General features: G+C 45.1%; 1 long non-coding RNA gene across 1 annotated transcript in view; it reads left to right on the plus strand.

Annotated features, from left to right (window-relative positions):
- LOC146177551 (uncharacterized) overlaps nt 1-18,375 on the plus strand; it is a 44,001-nt gene extending 25,626 nt beyond the window's left edge. The window contains exons 3-5 of the long non-coding RNA XR_014701356.1: nt 12,534-12,634; nt 17,515-17,734; nt 18,301-18,375. This is a non-coding gene — a long non-coding RNA (uncharacterized LOC146177551). The remainder of the gene's footprint in view (nt 1-12,533; nt 12,635-17,514; nt 17,735-18,300) is intronic.
- Nucleotides 18,376-18,877: the final 502 nt, after the last annotated feature.

Raw genomic sequence — 18,877 nt, forward strand, 5'->3', positions numbered from 1 at the left:
GCGGGAGGCATCCGCTCCTAAATTCACCTACTAGCTGTCAGTTTGTAGAAAAGTAAGCAAAACATATTTAGCTTCACACAAGCAGTGACGAAGGTGACTTTTTCTGGATATCCACTGGTAATTCTAACGGCACTCAAGCAAGCTAGCAAATCGATAGCAAGAAGCGATGTATCCCGCATTATTGCATTTATGGGGAAATGAAGATATACGAGGAACCCCTCTAGTCACCACAGAAAGCAAGTCTACATGAGCCACCTCGTGACAGCATGAATGAGCTGATTGTTTCTATATTGATATATTAGTTTCATGGAATTCTCTATGAATTAGGCTAACAGTACCGTTACTTCATTACCTTGCGGTTAATCGTTAAGTGCTGCCGAAAAGGTTTTTAAACATTGGGCACATGTGAGTAAAAGATGAGCTACAAATTTTAAAGTTTGATGTGCCTAAATCAGCACCATCAGTAACTTTATCTTTTCACCCACCCTCTCCTTCGCAGAAGCAATAACCTTATGATCGCCAAGTTACTTCGTCCATCTGATCCTCTGATTAATCCTGCTCAAATTGTTAATTTTTGTGTATGTATATGTAGTACAGTCGGTTATCCTTGACGCTCATCGATTATTTTGGATTCGTGTTATTTGGCCTACACGCTCAAAATATTTTGTTGATTACAGGACATCATTTTTCCTCTGGAAAACCACCCTGACAATGATAACAATATTGGGGATTCCTGGCCTGTACACAAATCAGCTCTTTGCTTTAGCTTACACTTGTACCTGTCATTTTTTCATATTGATGCATTGTCCTAGATTTAAATTCTTCGATTGTCATTGGTCTCCTAGTTTACATCTCATGGATGACTACCAGAAAAATAGGGCTGTTATTATATCTTCCTTGGCGGGGAACCTTAAGTTAAAATTCATGGTTTTAGAGATGCGAAAATCACTCCACGAAATTTTATCTTCAAATTTATTTCAGTCACATGCATATTTTGTGGCGGCGCTAACTACGTGCACCAAGGTTTTGATTTTTTTTTATAAGTGCATTTAACGTTTTGCTGTCTGTTGATCTCCAATATAGCCAGTCTAGTTCGTTGAATGCCAGAGTGTGCAACTCCGCATAAAAAGTTTAGGTAGGCTACTTTGCGTCTCCCACGGCGTCGATGCAGGTAGAGAACATCCTGCAGCCGGCTGAGGATTTTATGCAGGTCTTTTGCTTAACTTCTCTTCACCATTGATACAAGCGAAAGTTCCTAGTGCTAGGTAGAGGTTTGATACTGATCATCATTTGCATTTTGCTTGGGATAGCTTGAATGAAACCTTGTAAAAGTTCACCCTCAATCTCTAGCCTGTCGAGTAGTCTCCTGCCAGCGGACGTGCTACAAACGAGCCTTATTGGCATTTCGTTGTGCCTTTTGGTAATTGGAAGCGTTGCAGTCCCTCGTGTTTCAGCAGCTCATCGTTGGAAGTGGAGCGACCCAGACCCATGGCTGTTTTGTAAGTCATACCAATGATTGCATGGACTCTCTCCAGCGCCTCTCTTTAAAGTTTTAAACAGGGGGTGGAAGTATGTCGCCCTGCTTTTATTGAAGGCGTCTGTGAGCATGAAAAGGGCGTGCTGTTTCATGCCTCTTTCTCTATCCGTAATGTGTGTTAGCCTGGCTGTTCGTTGGGCCGACCATTTAAGTTTGTTGATCGTCAGTGCGTTGCCATAGTCTGTTCGTAGCCTGAGCCCTTTGATCCAAATCTCTTGGACCTTTTCGACTTCGGTGTCCATTAGTGGAGTCAAGGGTTGCTTTTGTTTGTGTTTGCGGAATGATATAAGCTCTGACCTTTCAGGGAAGCAGGCCTGTTTTCGAAGCTTTTTCATCAATGATTGTTGCGGCGACCGAGAGAGCGGCCTCGATTTCGTCCTGTGAGACCTCCGTTGTTCATAGTGTAGTATTGTCCTTCTATATGCTCTGCTTGACTCGGATATTCCTTAGCATAGTCAATCCAAGACCTTGACTATTGTTACATTAAACAGGAACAGAAACAGGGCATCCCTTTGAGAAGTACCGCTGCTTCACAGCTCTTTTGAACTAAATTCGAGATCCACCACGTGGCGTTTCATCGTTGTGCAAAAAAAAAAATCCCAGGGTGTAATTGTAAACCTCTTTTTCACGGTTAATTTGGTTTAAGTGTTAGATAGGAGGCATTATTAAAGGCTTTCTTTAGTCGATAGCCAGGATGGCCTGTGGGTGTGCTTTATTACCACATTTTCGCAATTTTCAGCGCTCCCTGTTTCTTAGCACCTCCCCCCCCCCCCTCTTAATAAAAGTGGGGAAAAAAAATTGTGGGAGTTTAAGCATGGCTTCAACCTACTGATAGAGCGAAAGCTGTGAGTGTTGCAGCGTAATTTTCAGCGGACACCTGGATTTAATGTGCCGCCGTCACAGCGTTCAAATGAACATTCTGTCCTAGCAACTCGCTGTTGTCATTCGCCTCTACGAACTACCAAGTTATGTCTTTCTTCTTATTCTTCTTCTACCTCTCCTCCTTCTATTTCTTCTTTTTTGCTCATCGAACTCCTGGCCCAGCTCTCGGTCTATACCATGTGACAGTTGCTAGGCAACGGCATACGGTACGGCGGTGCCACGCCGATGGCTTGAAAACCTAGCGCGGTGTACAAACTTTGGGTGCTAATAAGCCCATCCTCTTTTGTGAGGAGCTCGTAGACAAGGCTGCCAGGGCTCTTGCTCAATGATTCCTCGAGCTGGAGTCGTCGTAGTCCCGAGGTACCACGGTGTCCGCGGCGCCATCTCCAGCTTCTTCAGTTGCTGGATTCCGACACTACATGGAAGCTGGCGGTACAGTACACCAAGAGCCGACCAAAAGCAACCCCAATAACTCTATCATCGTGTTGTCGCGTGGACCAGGTTTCGGTGGCCATTCGGCTGTTCGCCAGATTTCTCACGTATTACAGGACCATGTAGTTTTCTTTGGTGCCAGCCGTTTGAAGCCGTAACAGAAGTCGTACGTACGAGCCGTACGTGAAAGTGCTGGAAGATATATATAGTGGCTGCACAGCAACCATAGTTCTGCACAAAGAAAGTGAAAACATTTCAATTAAGAAAGGTGTTAGGCAAGGAGACACAATCTCCCCAGTACTATTCACAGTGTCGTGACGCTGGGGCTACGTCGACCCGGCCTTCACTTGGTAGCGTGCAGAGACTCGGGGTTGAAGTAGGATTGAATCTTCGAAGTTGGTGAAATATGTACAAGCAGGTTTAATGGCACTTTGAGAAAACTTATTTACATGATTATTTACACGAAAAAGAAGGGTACATCAGCAAAATGACAAGCGTTAAGAGTTCATAGCGAGAAGCGTCTGGATGAGCCGTTTACCCAGGGCTCAGAGCGACATTTCGTGCTCTGCAGCGTCCTTAAAACCCCCTATGTCCAGCCCCTCTCTGAAGATGCTGACCAACCAAATCCCGGGCACGCCCCTCAGATATCGGCATCCAATAGAACGCATCACTGCACTGATGGTCTGAAGCACTGACTGGCCCGGCATTGTTTCGTTGAGCATGGTCACTTCTTGGCGGGAAAAGCTTGGGAACGGCGAGGAGGTATATTTCTATTCTTCAGCCAAGAATCGATAGGCTGGTTCCGGCCAGTGGATTTACTTCTCAGAAACCCAAGTACACGTGCGCGCCGCATACGCTTCCAGCATTGTCCCTTTCCGGCAATTGCAAATCTTTCCTGCATTCCCGGGAAATCATCTAATGGCCGTATGCGTCATGCTCCTTTCTTGTCCTGCAAGTCAGCGGACATGTCACTCTGTCGTCTCCTTTGGATAGGAGCCATTCATCACTGGAGGATAGCACTTCTCGACTGGAAGGGTGAACAAAAGAAAGAAAGCACTTCCTGCTATTTCCCGCAGGGGGACGTATCTTTGTGTTTTTCCAGACGTTCTCTTGACAGGGTCAATTTGGCATTTGCAGGGTGTCCACAAAGCAACACAGGCTTACAAAAAGGATTTATGGAAACAGGCTCACTTAGAGCCATTGGACCATCACCACATCTCCACAGCACTTATCCATGCCCACAGGCGAACAATAGAGCTCGCAAATGCGGATGCATGGTCGTAACAGCCTCCTCCCCCATCAGAAGAGTCTCGGAGGGCAGCAGTCGCAGCTGCTGCATGAAGAGACGACTTAATGGCCTGCACGTGAACGCTTGAAGCTCGCTGTTGCTTGTCGCGTTGTCTTGATTGTCGTAGGCCAAATTGCTTGAGCTGTCTGAAACTCAACCACATGTCGAAGCAAGCACTCGGCTCCCGTCTGAAGAGACCAGGTTAAAAGAAAACTGCCATTGTTGTTCGAGAAAAGCCCACTCTCAAGACGTTCAGGACCCACGTATTCCTAGAAAACCAAACGTGCTGCTTTACATAGTCACACATATACAAGCGCACGAGAAAAAAAAAACTGATTATCAATTTGGATACATGGTGAGGAACATCTCGGACCGCTTAGAAAGAGCGGCTAAGCGCGTCCGCATTCCCATTTAACTTCCCCTTTTTATATCTTATTTCAAAATTGTACTGCTGTAAAATCAAGCTCCACCTAAGAAGGCGACTGTTCTTCGATGTCGCAGTTTGCAGGCAAGCCAGGGGACAATGGTCCGTCTCTACGGTGAATTTGGCCCCTCCAAGATAGCACTGCAATTTTTGAATGGCCCATACAATGCAAGCGCACTCTTTCTCTGACGCGCAATAAGCCCTCTCTCTAGAACTCAGTTTTCTGCTCAGGTAGAGCACGGGGTGCTCATTACCGTCGTCATCTCTCTGGCAGAGAACAGCACCTAACCCTCGATCACTGGCATCACACTGGACCGTGAATTCTCGGGCATAGTCTGGAGCTCGCAATACCGGACGGCTAATCAGCACAGCCTTCAGGTTTACGAAGGAGGCTTCCTTTTGTTCGTCCCAGACTACATTTGTCGGTTCTGTCTTGCGGAGAGCGTCGGTCAGAGGGCTAGCCAAAGCTGAATAGTTAGGGATGTAGTGATTGTAGTATCCCGTCAGACCCAGGAATGCTCGAATTTCCGTCTTCGTGCTCGGCCGCGGGTAGTCTGCTACCGCAGAAATCTTAATCTCGCTGGGTTTCCTGAAACCTTGACCTACATTGTGACCCAAGTAGTCCACGGTCGCCCTTGCCAGGCAACATTTCTCGGCCTTTACAGTTAGTCCAGCTTGACGCAAAAGGCTCAGTACAGCTCTTAGATGTACCATATGGTTCGCCCATGAGTCGGAAAAAACCGCAATGTCGTCTAAATAAGGCACCGCGAATGTTTCACACCCCTTTAAAACCCTATCCATGAGTCGGGAAAAACAAAATGGAGCATTTTTGAGCCCGAAACTCATCATTGTTGGCTGGTAGCTGCCCGTCGGAGTGACGAAAGCCGCGTATCTGCTGGCGCGTTCAGTGAGCGGTACTTGCCAGTATCCTCGAGTAAGGTCCAGCGTAGTCACATATGCCGCTCTACTGACCTGTTCTACTCTCTCCTCAATATTCGGAATAGGATACACTTGATCCCTGGTGAGAGAATTTAGCTTTCGGTAGTCTACCACAGGCCTAGGGTCTTTACCTGGAGCTTCTGCTAAGATCATAAGCGAAGCATAATCGCTTTCCGAGGGTTTTATTACTCCCAATTCCAGCACGCGAGTTACTTCCCTATCCAGAATTTCTCTTTGCCTTGGAGAGAATCGGTAGCACCTTGATCGCACTGGCATGTCTGAAGTCAGCTCAATATCGTGCTCAGTCAAATCAGTCCTGCCTGGCCTGTCCACGAAACAGGCCTCAAACTCTGTTATTATTTCGCCCAGATCGGACAGCTGGGATTTCTTTAGTTCTCCTCTCTGCTCCGTCTTTCTGAGAAGCTCCTGAGCGTTGCTTCCTTTTTCGCTGAGGCAAATCAAGTTGTCCCCCATTTCCTCGGGAAGGTTTAACGTTAGATTTACCACGGCTTGCTCCATAGCTAAGTCCTCTCGGGTTCCACTTAAAAGTCTCGTGAGATTACTAGACACTGGCGGCAAGAGGTTACTCTCAAGAACGTCCTCATTCCGCGTCTCATCAAGCTCACTTTCAAGTTGACTTATCTGAGATGCCTCGCTCTCAAAGTTTTCTGACCTGCTATCTTCCGCATCTACCACTGTTTTAGCTGCAGTTTCCTCCGCTGTGGATTCTTCTGGAATGAGCAGTGTAGCTAGTTCTCGCGCCTTTGAACGTGTTAAGGCTTGCACAACTCTGTCTCCGAAAAGGATGCCCCTCTTTCGCAGTAGCATGTCCGATTTGTTAGAGAACAAATACGGATAGCACTTAGGAAGCTTTCCTGAAACGGCAGCCTCGGTTGTTAACTTGCCGAAAGGGCCCTCGATGACCACGTTCGCGATTGGCAAGCACACACTCTGTTCCTCCACTACCTGGCGGATCCATGCACACTGTCCTGTATAGTCGGAAGGCGACACATACGCCGGATGGACAACATCCATCGTTGCGGCCGAATCGCGCAGTACCTTGCAAGGCTTCCCGTTGACTACTAGGTCATGCAGGTAGGGTTCTAAAAGCTGCATATTTTCATCGCAGTCACTGACATACGAGAAAGCAATCTTTTCTTTCCGGCAGTTGACGGCAATGTGACCCTGCTCATTACACCTAAAGCATGTGAGCGGCTTCCTAGCCTCAAGCTTTTTCTTTGTGTTCTGCGCGTTGGTCACTTCCCCGCTTTTCTCACTGCCGTCCTTTCTAGGGCGTTTGCCTGAAGAAGCCTTCCTTTCTTCGTTTGCAAATCTAGCAAAGTGCCTTTTCTGACGGTTATTCACACTGAACTTGGGATTGCGGAGCCTATCCAATGCTGGGTTGCTGAATTGTCGGCGCGAAGCGTACTCCTCAATGAGTTCGGCAGCTTCAGTTGCCGACTTAATGTCGCCTCGGTCCTGTAACCAGTTTCTTTCTTTTTCTGGGAGGCAGCTATAAAACTGCTCCAAAAGAATTCGCTCGACTACAGCGTCCCTATTACTGTAGGAATCTGTGCTCTTTAGCCACTCGCCCAAATTGACTCTTAAATTGTACAGGAATTCAGGGTAACTCTCGTCCCTGGACTTAGTAGCGTTCCGAAAACGTTGTCTGAACGCCTCGGCGCTAAGCCTATACTTTCTCAGAAGGCAAGCTTTGACCTTCTCGTAGTTGTCCGCGTCCTCCTTGCTTAGCCGCGCGACAACCTCCGCTGCCTCGCAGGGCAGAACCGCCAATAATCTCTGAGACCACGTGTCTCGCTGGAAGGACAGTTTTTCGCAGGTTCGCTCAAAGTTAGCCAGATACAGACCGATATCCCCTGATATCACATATGGCTGCATGTACTTTGACATCTTGAAATCTGCCTCCTTGTTGAGAAGAGGTACCGCTAGCTGGGGACAATTGCCCGACCTCTTGCTCAACTCTAGTTCTAATTTCCGGAGCTCAATTTCTTGGTCCAGCTTTTTTGCTTCTCTTTCATGCTTCTCACGTTCGTGCTCCCTTTCCTCTTTTTCCCTCTCAAGTTCACGCTCACGCCTCTTTTCCTCTTTTTCCCGCTCTTTCTGCTGTCTGAGCTGCTCCTCCTTTTTTTGGGCGATGAGGTTCCATGCTTCACTGAGCTCCTCATCATCGGCTCCCAAATCTGTGATTGCCTTTATAATCAAAGGTTTTCGTGCCAAACCACTTGTATCAATTCCCAATTCCTCACACAATTGCAACAGTTCCGGTTTCTGCAGCTTTTGTAGGTCCATGATCGCTCCGAGTGTCGGCTACTTCCAAAACAACAGTGCAAACTACCAAACCTAAAGGCGTTTCAACACTTTTTACCAGTTCTAAAATCTAACCCTGTTCTAGAACCTGGTCCACATCAGAAGAAAAGCCAAGCACTCACCCACACATGCGATCGATGTTCCGAGCTGCTCTCTTGTTGGCCGATTGCTGCTCCTGCTTGTTGCTTGGGATGCCACCTCCGATCACAAGATGTTGTGGCTTGTAGTTTCAGATCCACCTCCAATCACCAGATGTTGTGGTTTGTAGATTCAGATCCACCTCCAATCACCAGATGTTGTGGCTTGTAGATTCAGATCCCACCGTTGGTCACCAGTTGTCGTGACGCTGGGGCTACGTCGACCCGGCCTTCACTTGGTAGCGTGCAGAGACTCGGGGTTGAAGTAGGATTGAATCTTCGAAGTTGGTGAAATATGTACAAGCAGGTTTAATGGCACTTTGAGAAAACTTATTTACATGATTATTTACACGAAAAAGAAGGGTACATCAGCAAAATGACAAGCGTTAAGAGTTCATAGCGAGAAGCGTCTGGATGAGCCGTTTACCCAGGGCTCAGAGCGACATTTCGTGCTCTGCAGCGTCCTTAAAACCCCCTATGTCCAGCCCCTCTCTGAAGATGCTGACCAACCAAATCCCGGGCACGCCCCTCAGATATCGGCATCCAATCGAACACATCACTGCACTGATGGTCTGAAGCACTGACTGGCCCGGCATTGTTTCGTTGAGCCTGGTCACTTGTTGGCGGGAAAAGCTTGGGAACGGCGAGGAGGTATATTTCTATTCTTCAGCCAAGAATCGATAGGCTGGTTCCGGCCAGTGGATTTACTTCTCAGAAACCCAAATACACGTGCGCGCCGCATACGCTTCCAGCATTGTCCCTTTCCGGCAATTGCAAATCTTTCCTGCATTCCCGGGAAATCATCTAATGGCCGTATGCGTCATGCTCCTTTCTTGTCCTGCAAGTCAGCGGACATGTCACTCTGTCGTCTCCTTTGGATAGGAGGCATTCATCACTGGAGGATAGCACTTCTCGACTGGAAGGGTGAACAAAAGAAAGAAAGCACTTCCTGCTATTTCCCGCAGGGGGACGTATCTTTGTGTTTTTCCAGACGTTCTCTTGTCAGGGTCAATTTGGCATTTGCAGGGTGTCCACAAAGCAAAACAGGCTTACAAAAAGGATTTATGGAAACAGGCTCACTTAGAGCCATTGGACCATCACCACATCTCCACAGCACTTATCCATGCCCACAGGCGAACAATAGAGCGCGCAAATGCGGATGCATGGTCGTAACAACAGCTTGCTTAGAAGAAGTATTCAGAGACTTAGAATGGGAGCAGTTAGGGATAAGGGTAGATGGAGAATACTCAGTAATCTACGATTTGCTGATGACATTGCCGTGCTAAGCAGCTCGTGGGATGAACTGCAAATAATGATTGATGACCCAGACAGGAAAAGTAGAAAGGTAGGCTTAAAAATCAATATTCAGAAGATTAAGGTAATGTTCAACAGCCTCGGGAAGAAACAGCAGTTTACGTTAGGTAGCGAAGCACTGGAAGTAGTAGGCAAATATGTCTACTTAAGACAGGTAGTAACCGCAGATCCAGACCATGAAAAGGAAATAACAAGAAGAATAAGACTGGGATGGAGCGAATTTGGCAAGCACTCGCAGATTATGACTTGCAACTTACCGGTATCGCTCAAGAGGAAAGTATACAACAGTTGCATCTTACCTGTACTCACTTATGGGGCTGAAACGTGGAGGCTAACCAAGAAGGTTCTACTTAAGTTGAGGACAACCCAGAGGGCTATGGAACGAAAAATGGTAGGGGTAACATTAAGAGATAGGAAGCGTACAGAGTGGGTCAGAGAAATAACTCAAGTTACTGAAATTCTAGTGGAAATTAAGAAGAAGAAATGGGCATGGGCAGGACATGTAGTGCGAAGAGAGGATAACCGATGGTCGCTTAGCGTAACAAACTGCATTCCAAAGGAAGGAAAGCGTAGCAGGGGGCGGCAGAAAGTTAGGTTGGCGGATGAGATTAAGAAGTTCGCAGGGGTCAAGTGGATGCAGTTAGCATAGAACCGGGTTAATTGGAGAAATGTGGGAAAGGCCTTCGCCCGGCACTGGGTATAGTCAGGTTGATGATGATGATGATGAACAGAAGTCTGAATGAGATTGAAGAGGTCTGCTACAGCCTGAAGTTCAAAAGAACTGTAATCGCCTTTGCCGAAGACGTTCGGTACTTTCTTATTTATTTCGCAAACTTTATTTGTTAGAACTTCATCAAAGGGGGTCCAAGCCAAAGGCGTAGAAACACCTGATGGGGCCTCGGGCCTCAGTATACATATTAAGCTAAAAAATCAATGAATACAATCCTACAAGCGGCACTGCATGTAAGAAGGCGAAAAAAAACACAAGCACAACGACAAATAAGGAAATATCCAAGGACAATAATCAGTACGTACAAACACATTGTACTTCAAAATTACAGAGGACAGCGTAAATATTTCATCAGGCATAGAACATGGCGAGGGTTGTCACACCCTCGCGATAACAGATAACAGATAGCCAGATAAAAATAACAGTAAGAAATGTTTTTCTTTCCTACAATTTTTATGCACTACTAAATCACAAAGATGAGAACGAAAGAAGGGGGAAATGAAGTGCTAACAATATCTATGCCCGCTTGCTCATGGGAGAATAGAAGTATCTCCATGTTTTAAAATGTTTCGTTTTCTCTCATTTTTTTTTACTTTCAATCTGTGTGATTGCTATATTTTTTGGAATATGTAGCGAGTCAGCATATGCGGCTTTAACATCCGTTTCCATGGATTGTACGGCTTGGCAGTTTTATAACGAAGCAGCCGTATGCGACAAATGTATTTGTGCCAAGTGACATGTGTTCTTGTTTGTACTTGCCTTCTTTGTTTACCTTTCTGTGGTGTCCGGTATCCTGACGGAGGGAACGAGCAGACGCAGACAGAAGCTTAAAGTAAACTGTTTATTTCCCGCAAAGAGTTTGAGCGTGTGGCTTCGAGAGAAGAGAGAAAAAGTGCTGATGATGATAGCACGGGCTGTAGAGAAAACGAAACTGAAATTTGTACGGGAACGCGTTCCTTCTGCCGCATCCTCAAAATGTGAAACAGATATATTCGTAAACATAAACCAACATTATATATTTGCCTATTTTAAACAGAAAGATAGTGTATGAAACATAAGTGTAGGTTGTGGATCGATAGGGATAGTAATTTCACTTTACGATACGGTCATGTGACCAAGCCCTATGGGTACACAATTGTACTTCATTTTATGATTGTTATTCCAGCATGCTTCCTACAGTTCGTTTTCCTGTCTTATAGGCAAAGTGCGCCCGCCAGGAGCCTCCACTGGCGGCGCAGCGTTCAGCGCCACTAGTAGCGTGTTTGGCGTCCCGAGTGAGTGCCGTAGCAGAAGATTTTCACCACCATGGCAACGGGAGTCTGCACGCCGTTGGTGATAGTTACCGGATTTCAGCCTGCCTTTGGGCTGACAAGTTTTTTTTTCGATGTGCGAACATAGCCAAAGGCATCAAACTGTTTGAATCCGGACATGTTCACGATGTAATATAATTTTCGACCGAAAACGTCAGCGAAGTGTCGGGCTGGTGCATCGCACAGACGTGCGTCTCGACGCCCTCGAAAGCCATCAAACTGATAATAATATTCGTTTGTTCGCTGTTGGCAAGTTTTACATGTTCCTTTTTCCTACTCAGCTGTCGCCGACAAGGCACCTTTTAGAAGACTCTTCATTTGCATTCGCGTTCCCAACAAAATGTTTGCTGCATATTCTTGAGTGGATTGAAGGCAGCCACTCGTTTCCGTCATCGCTGAAGCGAAAGAATAAAACACGAATAAGCGGCGCCGCTTGTCACAGGCCTCTGACAAATCAGCCCTGGGGAAAATATACGAGTATATTACGGCATATTGTTAGCAGTCAGAAATCTCTGCTACATGTAAGAAGCAATTAAGCAGCCTTTTATAGTTAATATAAGAGCCAAAAACGTGTGCTGTGAAAGTAATTGCGGAAAAATAAAGCTTTCTTCTAAGTTCTGACGGCGAACGAGTTGAATCTAAAGCAGGCGTCGTTCCTGCGCCCAATGCCGAGTCGAGAAGTGTAAAGCTTGGCCCTTGGTGAAAATCAACAGCACAACTATTTCTTGAACTCCTCACAGGGCCCATTGCTGTCCAAAACGACCTAGCCGGCGTACCGCAGCAGAGTAATCATCATACAGTCGCTGTGGCGAGTTCGCGGCGCCTTCTCACTCTGGACGTGCGCGCCGCCGCTCGTGGCGAACGCGTCGCTCCGGAGTTACATGCCCACGGTGCCTATAGCAAGGCACTTTTCCAATTAAACTAGTTACAAGAGCGCCGATTCATTCGTTGTCTTCTCCCCGAGTCCTCTTTTTTGCACTGGGGCCTTTTTAAACTTTATTTTATAAAGGTAATCTACACGTCAGCTATTCTGTAGGGATCGAAAGACAGCTGAGACGTATGCATCAAAGATGGAGCCCTTCCTGGTCTTCACAAAAAGTGATGTGACAAAGAAAGTGGGGAGACATTTTATTTCATTATGCATCGCGCACTTAGCATAGTGTATGTTGACTGAGCAGGTACGTAATTAACATGTCACATCTCTGTTTGTAGGCGTGAGCGTTCGCGAGCACCTTCACAATGCAGCCACGAGTTGTCTCTCCCTGCACATTGTTGACGAGATCGGAAGCAATACCCCGAACAGCTCCAGCATGGTAAGTTATGAATGACCAGCAAATGAATGGCTTTCAGTGGTCGCCTATGCAACACAAGACTTGGAGTGCTCTTCCATGGTGAATATCGACCACGGAAGCGAGACACATTGGTGACGAAAAGCGCGTCGCTCATCTCAAATGGAAGGCTGAGTATGGTTCAGTCACCGTTGTTTCCATTATTTATAGTGTGCTCTGCAAAGTGTTTGTGTTTTACAATATGCAGTTTTTTCGGCCCCTTTATATAAGGTCTTCACACAGCCTTAATGCGCATCTCTAGAATATTTGTTCAACAAAGTTGATTTACGCTTTGCTCAGAGGTTAATTCTTGAACGATAAAGTTTGAGACATTTGTTTTTGTCACCGCTAATGGATGCTAATTTTGGCACAGGGTGTGAGCATACCCACATTGTTGACGTGCGTAATTTCCGCGTATTTACTTCCGAGATCTCAGTGCTCTAACCACAATCCTGAAATGGTTAGCATCGGCTTTGTAGAAAAGCTTTCACCTTGGCAAAACTACAGGTACCTGTATAGACAATGACATCCGTTGGCCTGAAGCGATGACACTAACTGACATTTCTGCCTGCACCGTCCAAGCTAGTTTGGTTGATTACGAGCTCACCAGCGTGGATGTTCCTCTACCCTCCTAATAGTCCGTGCGAAATATTTCTAGTCTCCAATGTTCATTTCCCACCCTATCGGTGCGATTCGCCTGTTAATGGCAGCATAGCCCCCGAATCACTGCTTGAGGAACGTTCGCTTCCCCTGACATCTCAGCCCGCATGCATAGCAGCACAAGGTGTTAAGTCATCACCATCAGTTTATTGGGTGGTCGCTGAAAACATGACATCTATTCTTTAACGTTTAGGCTTGATTAGGACGAACCACCTGACATTCCAATATAGCTCTTACCAGGTTACTCCCCTGCCTACCATCTTCCGAAAGTTTATAACACGCCTACGATCTCTTTCTCGCATTACCAATTGCAACCAGCGCGCCCTAAAAATTTCACGCGATTTTTATCCTCTGAAATTTAAGGACCCACGCTTTTTCACACGTTTGTTGATCATTTCATTGGATGCCTCTCCAGTTGGATTACCTACGGCCGTTTCGGTCCCTTTTCGAGCTGTCCAGAACTCTGCAATGCCAATGTCAACGGTTCCACTACGTCCTTCAGCCTAGAGCGGCTGGTACCAACCTACTTCGCCAGAAACCTCTTTCCGATTTCACATTTCGTGATGTCTCTCCACAGAGACCAAGACATCTGGTCTTGCAGGCTGTCACAAGTTCTCCCTCTCGCTCGTCACCCTCGGTTATCGCCGGGGGAAGGGCAGAGCAGGAAGCCATGCAGCAGCACTAGCCTTCATGATATCGCATTGGAATCAGCAGCTTAAGAAGAAGAAGATGAAGAGACAGGAAGAGCCGCAAACGGACCTGAGGTTCTGATATTCACGACCCGGTTAGACAAATCCGGACAAAAGTATTGAAAGACGCCGAAGTACAGATTATGTGTCCATAACGCTCTGTCTATCAAGAATGAATGGTTCTATACCTCTCAGTTGAGAAACTCAGAGAAATAAACTAGGTCGATAGCCTTGAGGATAACAGAATTAACAAAGGAATTTATAAATAACTGCATATACTAGCATGTTTTTCTAAAACACAAATCATAGGTAAGCCATGCAAATTTAAGGCTTCAAGAAACAACGCGCGATAACGAAAATGACTGGGTGTGAAATTTTATATGTCCTCCCTAGGCGTCAATGAATATCACATCTAGAATGCATAAAATATAGACAAACTTCTATATAACAATCACTGAGGCAAGAAGCTTACAACGGCAAGTACTCAGTTGTTGCCCGCAAAGAAATCAACACTTATTAGTTATGTAGTGAAGGTAAGGTCTAAGAAGCAAACCCAATAACGCTAAATAAATAACCTACGACGCTAATTTCGTTATATGGTTTGCATATAGAAAAAAAAAAGCGAGAAAAGAAGGTAAAATTCCGACACGGTACGCTAATAGGGCGTTCAAATTTCGCAATTCGAGTCTTGCCAGATCCTTGATTCATAAGGCATTCGATTTCAGTGATGGACGCGATATGTTTGAAGAAAAACGGTATGTGACGTATATCGAGAGACATGCTTGTCTAGTGAATCATTAGGACAAGAAAAATATAGCTGCAGGTTGCAGGAAGAAATCTTCATTAAGCAGCTAGCGGCTTATTGCCGAGATTTGGTAAAAGATACCTTTCGCAGAAGCTTGCAAACATGAGAGAGGTTTTCTGATTTGGCGTGAGCTAAAATGCATGACCCCCAGCACGGTAATTTAGGCATAAATTCAAAGATGCGATAATTAACTTGCGCCTATAAGACTATGACAAAGCAGCGTTAAAGACTCTCGTCTGTGGCTCCCTTTTAAATGCTATTCATGCACATGCACTCAACCATTCGCGAATTTTTCCCGTTGTCGCACATATGCGAATACACATCAGCATAGAGTTGTAAGCTAGCATTATTCGCTGAAGATCACCACACATAGATTAAAACCTTGTTTTAACACAGCCGTATAGGAACGTGGCATCATGGCCTAAATAGGTAGCATGCCTGTCTCGGAATGCAAAGGTTCCATAGAGTTCGATAATCGTGGCAGTCCCATCTGAATTGAGCCCGAGGTAGCAGCTCCTGCCAAATCGGCCAATTCATGTGGTCGCCTGAAGTCGTACGACCAGCCAGTAATACTCATAGCAGCGGCCACATGCCCGAGCCATACCCGGGAGCTTTTGGTCGCAACAGCGAAACCGTAATGTGAAGAAAAAAGCAGTTAATGCTATCCCGTAATATTTTTTTTTCCAGGAGACAATTTAGCTTCGCTTTAAAATATGCTGCCCGCCATGGTGGTAGAGTGGCTAAAATTCCCGACTACTACGCCGGAGTACCCTTATTCGGTCAACAACGGCGGCGGCTGCGTTTCGATAGGTTGTCGAAATTTCCCCAGGTTGTCGAAATTTCCGGAGTGCTCCACAACCCACACTCCTCCACTACGGCGTCTCGCATAGTCTGAGTCGCTTTGGGACATCAAACCCTACAAACAAAAGCCTTTAAAGGTACTGTGTCGCACGATTACTCGCTCCCCGTTTTCGGCTCCACTTGTGGTTCGCCGTTCGCATTTAATTTCCTCCACTATCTGAAGTAAAGGTGAAGGTTAAACACAACTTGCTGGTAAGCAGTCTAAAGTTTAACACCGTATCTATGAAAAGCATATCGGGAGGGCGCCCTTGGCAGCTAGGAAGGATACATCTTCAGACTGTGAGTATTGAAACCCTGAAACAAGTGATGGCACGTTAGGAAAATAGAAAACTCGATTTATTTCTTACCATCTGTGGACTTTCATTGCACCCCGAGAGCACACAGCGTATGGGCCAATTGGATCCCTCTCCCATTGAAATGAGGCTTCTGCCATCGACACTTGCTCCTGCAACAGTAAAATGAATGGCTGAAAGCAAGGTGCACTGACTCCTTGCAGTGTATAAGTGGAAAAGGTACCGATTTCATTCTGGAGATCGAACGACTAATATGAAAGCTTTCTCTGCGTTAACATTCTACTGAAAGTTAGGCAGTCATATTTAGCAATGTTATTCGCTTTTATAATACACAATAAGAAGGAAATAATTGGACGCCGAGTTTTTCACAATACGGTAGATTAGAATTAAATATGGTAAAATTGTGACGCACTAAGAGTACTACGTTTGTGATAAACCAAATGTTAAGTGAACAGAATGCGAGCGTTGATAATTGACTAAGATATTAGTTTTACGCCATTGGAAACCTTCAACAACAGAGAAATAATAACGAAAATAATAGGATAGTTGTGTGCTAGGTGCTGCGTTGACAGAGTCAATGCAGAAGTTCTTCGCAAGCCTCAAGCCACATGTGAAATCATACCTATGTCGCAAGTGAGAACGTCACTCGATCATTGCAGAAGAGGACCATGAACAAGCGACGCATTCTGAAGATGTTTGGGATGTTCTTTAAAAACCACACAACTTCTACCATGCACTTCAGGGCTTCTTTAGAGCAAGCAGGAAAACAAATTTATTTTATTAGCATACCGCTTAGGCTCTCCGCGGAAGCATTTCGGTAATTCACAGAATTTCACTGCAGTCAATTTCCAGGTTTCTTATAGATTCTGTCTTTTACATTGTTTTTTTCATATTTAAGGACACCATGATGGGCATCTTCTTACGCTTTACTATGTTTTCCAAAGCGTTGTATCAAGGCACGTACCAAAAGGGCACAGGACCGTAAGTTATACCTATCAAATCATTTTTGCGAGAGATTTACTTTTTCGAGGATACCTGACACAGAAATCATGAAGCGCTAATAATCCAGGCGAGCTGGCGATTAGCTTTTCTTTTTTCTTTTTTGCTCGCTCTTCTATATTTGTCACCTCTGTTGCACAATTCAGAAGAATTTTGAGCAATTTCGACACCCGTGGCTGTTTTGATGTCTGCAAACTACATCGAAGTTGTCAACTATTTTGATGTTCAATTGACTTTTGTTTTGGCTGCAGTTAATTATTACTACAAATCAACGATATTTTGCACCTTCCTAATGAAACAATTTTTTACTCATCAATCCATTTTTCGAGACTGATGGACGAATTCGGGTTGATGACTAGACGGGGAAAACAGTGGAAGCTAGTTGGAGAACCCCTTTGAGCCCCATACTGACTGGCAATGCTGCTTCAGTTGAGACCTTGACGTGGGACTCGGGTCGCTAATTATTAGCCCATTTATGGCCACATAGGTAATGCTTTCTCATGAATGAAGCCATCGTCAAACATTTCCACGTTTCATTCCACCATTTCTTCATTTCAGAATTATGCTCAAGACAAATTTTCCTGCTGAAGACAAGAGCCTTGGTTATCCTAAAGAGGGAACAGATGCCCTAATTATTGTACAAGAAACGTTTAACACTTTCGTTTTTAGTTCCAATTATGGGCGTCGCTTTACTATTCCTGAACACGAAATCTACGAACGCGGCAATATAGTTCTGCCCCGTTTCAGCTCGAATTTCACCATCAAGATTGTCACCTTGGTGAGATAATTTGTTCATATTGTTAGTAGTAAACTGTCCCTGAAAAGAGTTCCTTTTATTTTTACAATCAGTGATGTACTGAAATAATTTTTTTCGAAAATTTTCCCTACCATTTGGACTTTTAATCAAGGCGCACTGCAAACATGTTAGTTACCTTGTCCAGCCCGGCGTGCTTCCCACCTTTACTTTAAATTGTTTACTTTAAAGTAAACAATTTGCAATTCAGTATTGGTAGAAAATGAATTTCACAAACGGTTTTGACAATATTTGAAAATGAACGATTATTTTGTAGCAGAATAACGAGCTTTTGTATGTATTTTTCTACCTCGCCGGTTTAAAATGCGAGTGAAAAGTTGCTTTGCAATTTCACGCTATACAAATGAAAGGTGCTGAGAATGTCTGAATTCCAAAAACAAGATGTGAAATTAAACCTTTATTTTGAATGGACTTACGGTATTTCGAAGGATAGAAGTTACCTCGGAGGTGTGGCATCGAGATATGTTCGCACTTGTGTCGTTTTGAAAGTTTTGTTCTAGCACCTGAATGTCTTTTTCGCTCCTTTGCAGTACCAACCTTTCCCTGGGGCGTTTATGAAACCATCGTAGGGACCAGAAGTTTACAGACACAACGTTACTATGGGCAAATATGATTTGGAACTTGAAATCGCAATGAATAAAATGTTCCGAAAAATTTGAGCAGACATGTTCTGTTCTCTTTTGTGGTGAGAGTTATTACAAGAATGTTTAAGCATAGCTGGGACGTAGCACAAAAAAAACGCAGTGAATTCTGGTAACGCTGGGGTGCACATGCACTCAGTAGTATGCTGCCTAGCGATGTGCTTTTGGCGTGCCTAGCAGGGACATCTTAGTCATGCATACTTTTATGATTAAGCTATAACATCTGTTTAAAAGAAATGGATCGAGCCTGGGCTTCTGGACGCCGATTCTGGACTTGTGTAGGCAAGAAGAATAAAGGGAAACGGGCAGGGGCTGTTACGACAACAGTTGTAAAGAAACTGTGGGACACTTAAATTCTGTATTTACGGGGGGAGGAGAAAGCGTACACGTGTCCTTTAAGTGGGTCCCCTTACAAATTAGTGTTTGCATACATACACTTTGCTCCTGGAATAATCACCAACCTTTT

This window comes from Amblyomma maculatum, chromosome 10 (genome assembly GCF_055883805.1).
Source record: "Amblyomma maculatum isolate TAMU_Amacu chromosome 10, ASM5588380v1, whole genome shotgun sequence".
Classification (NCBI taxonomy): domain Eukaryota; kingdom Metazoa; phylum Arthropoda; class Arachnida; order Ixodida; family Ixodidae; genus Amblyomma; species Amblyomma maculatum.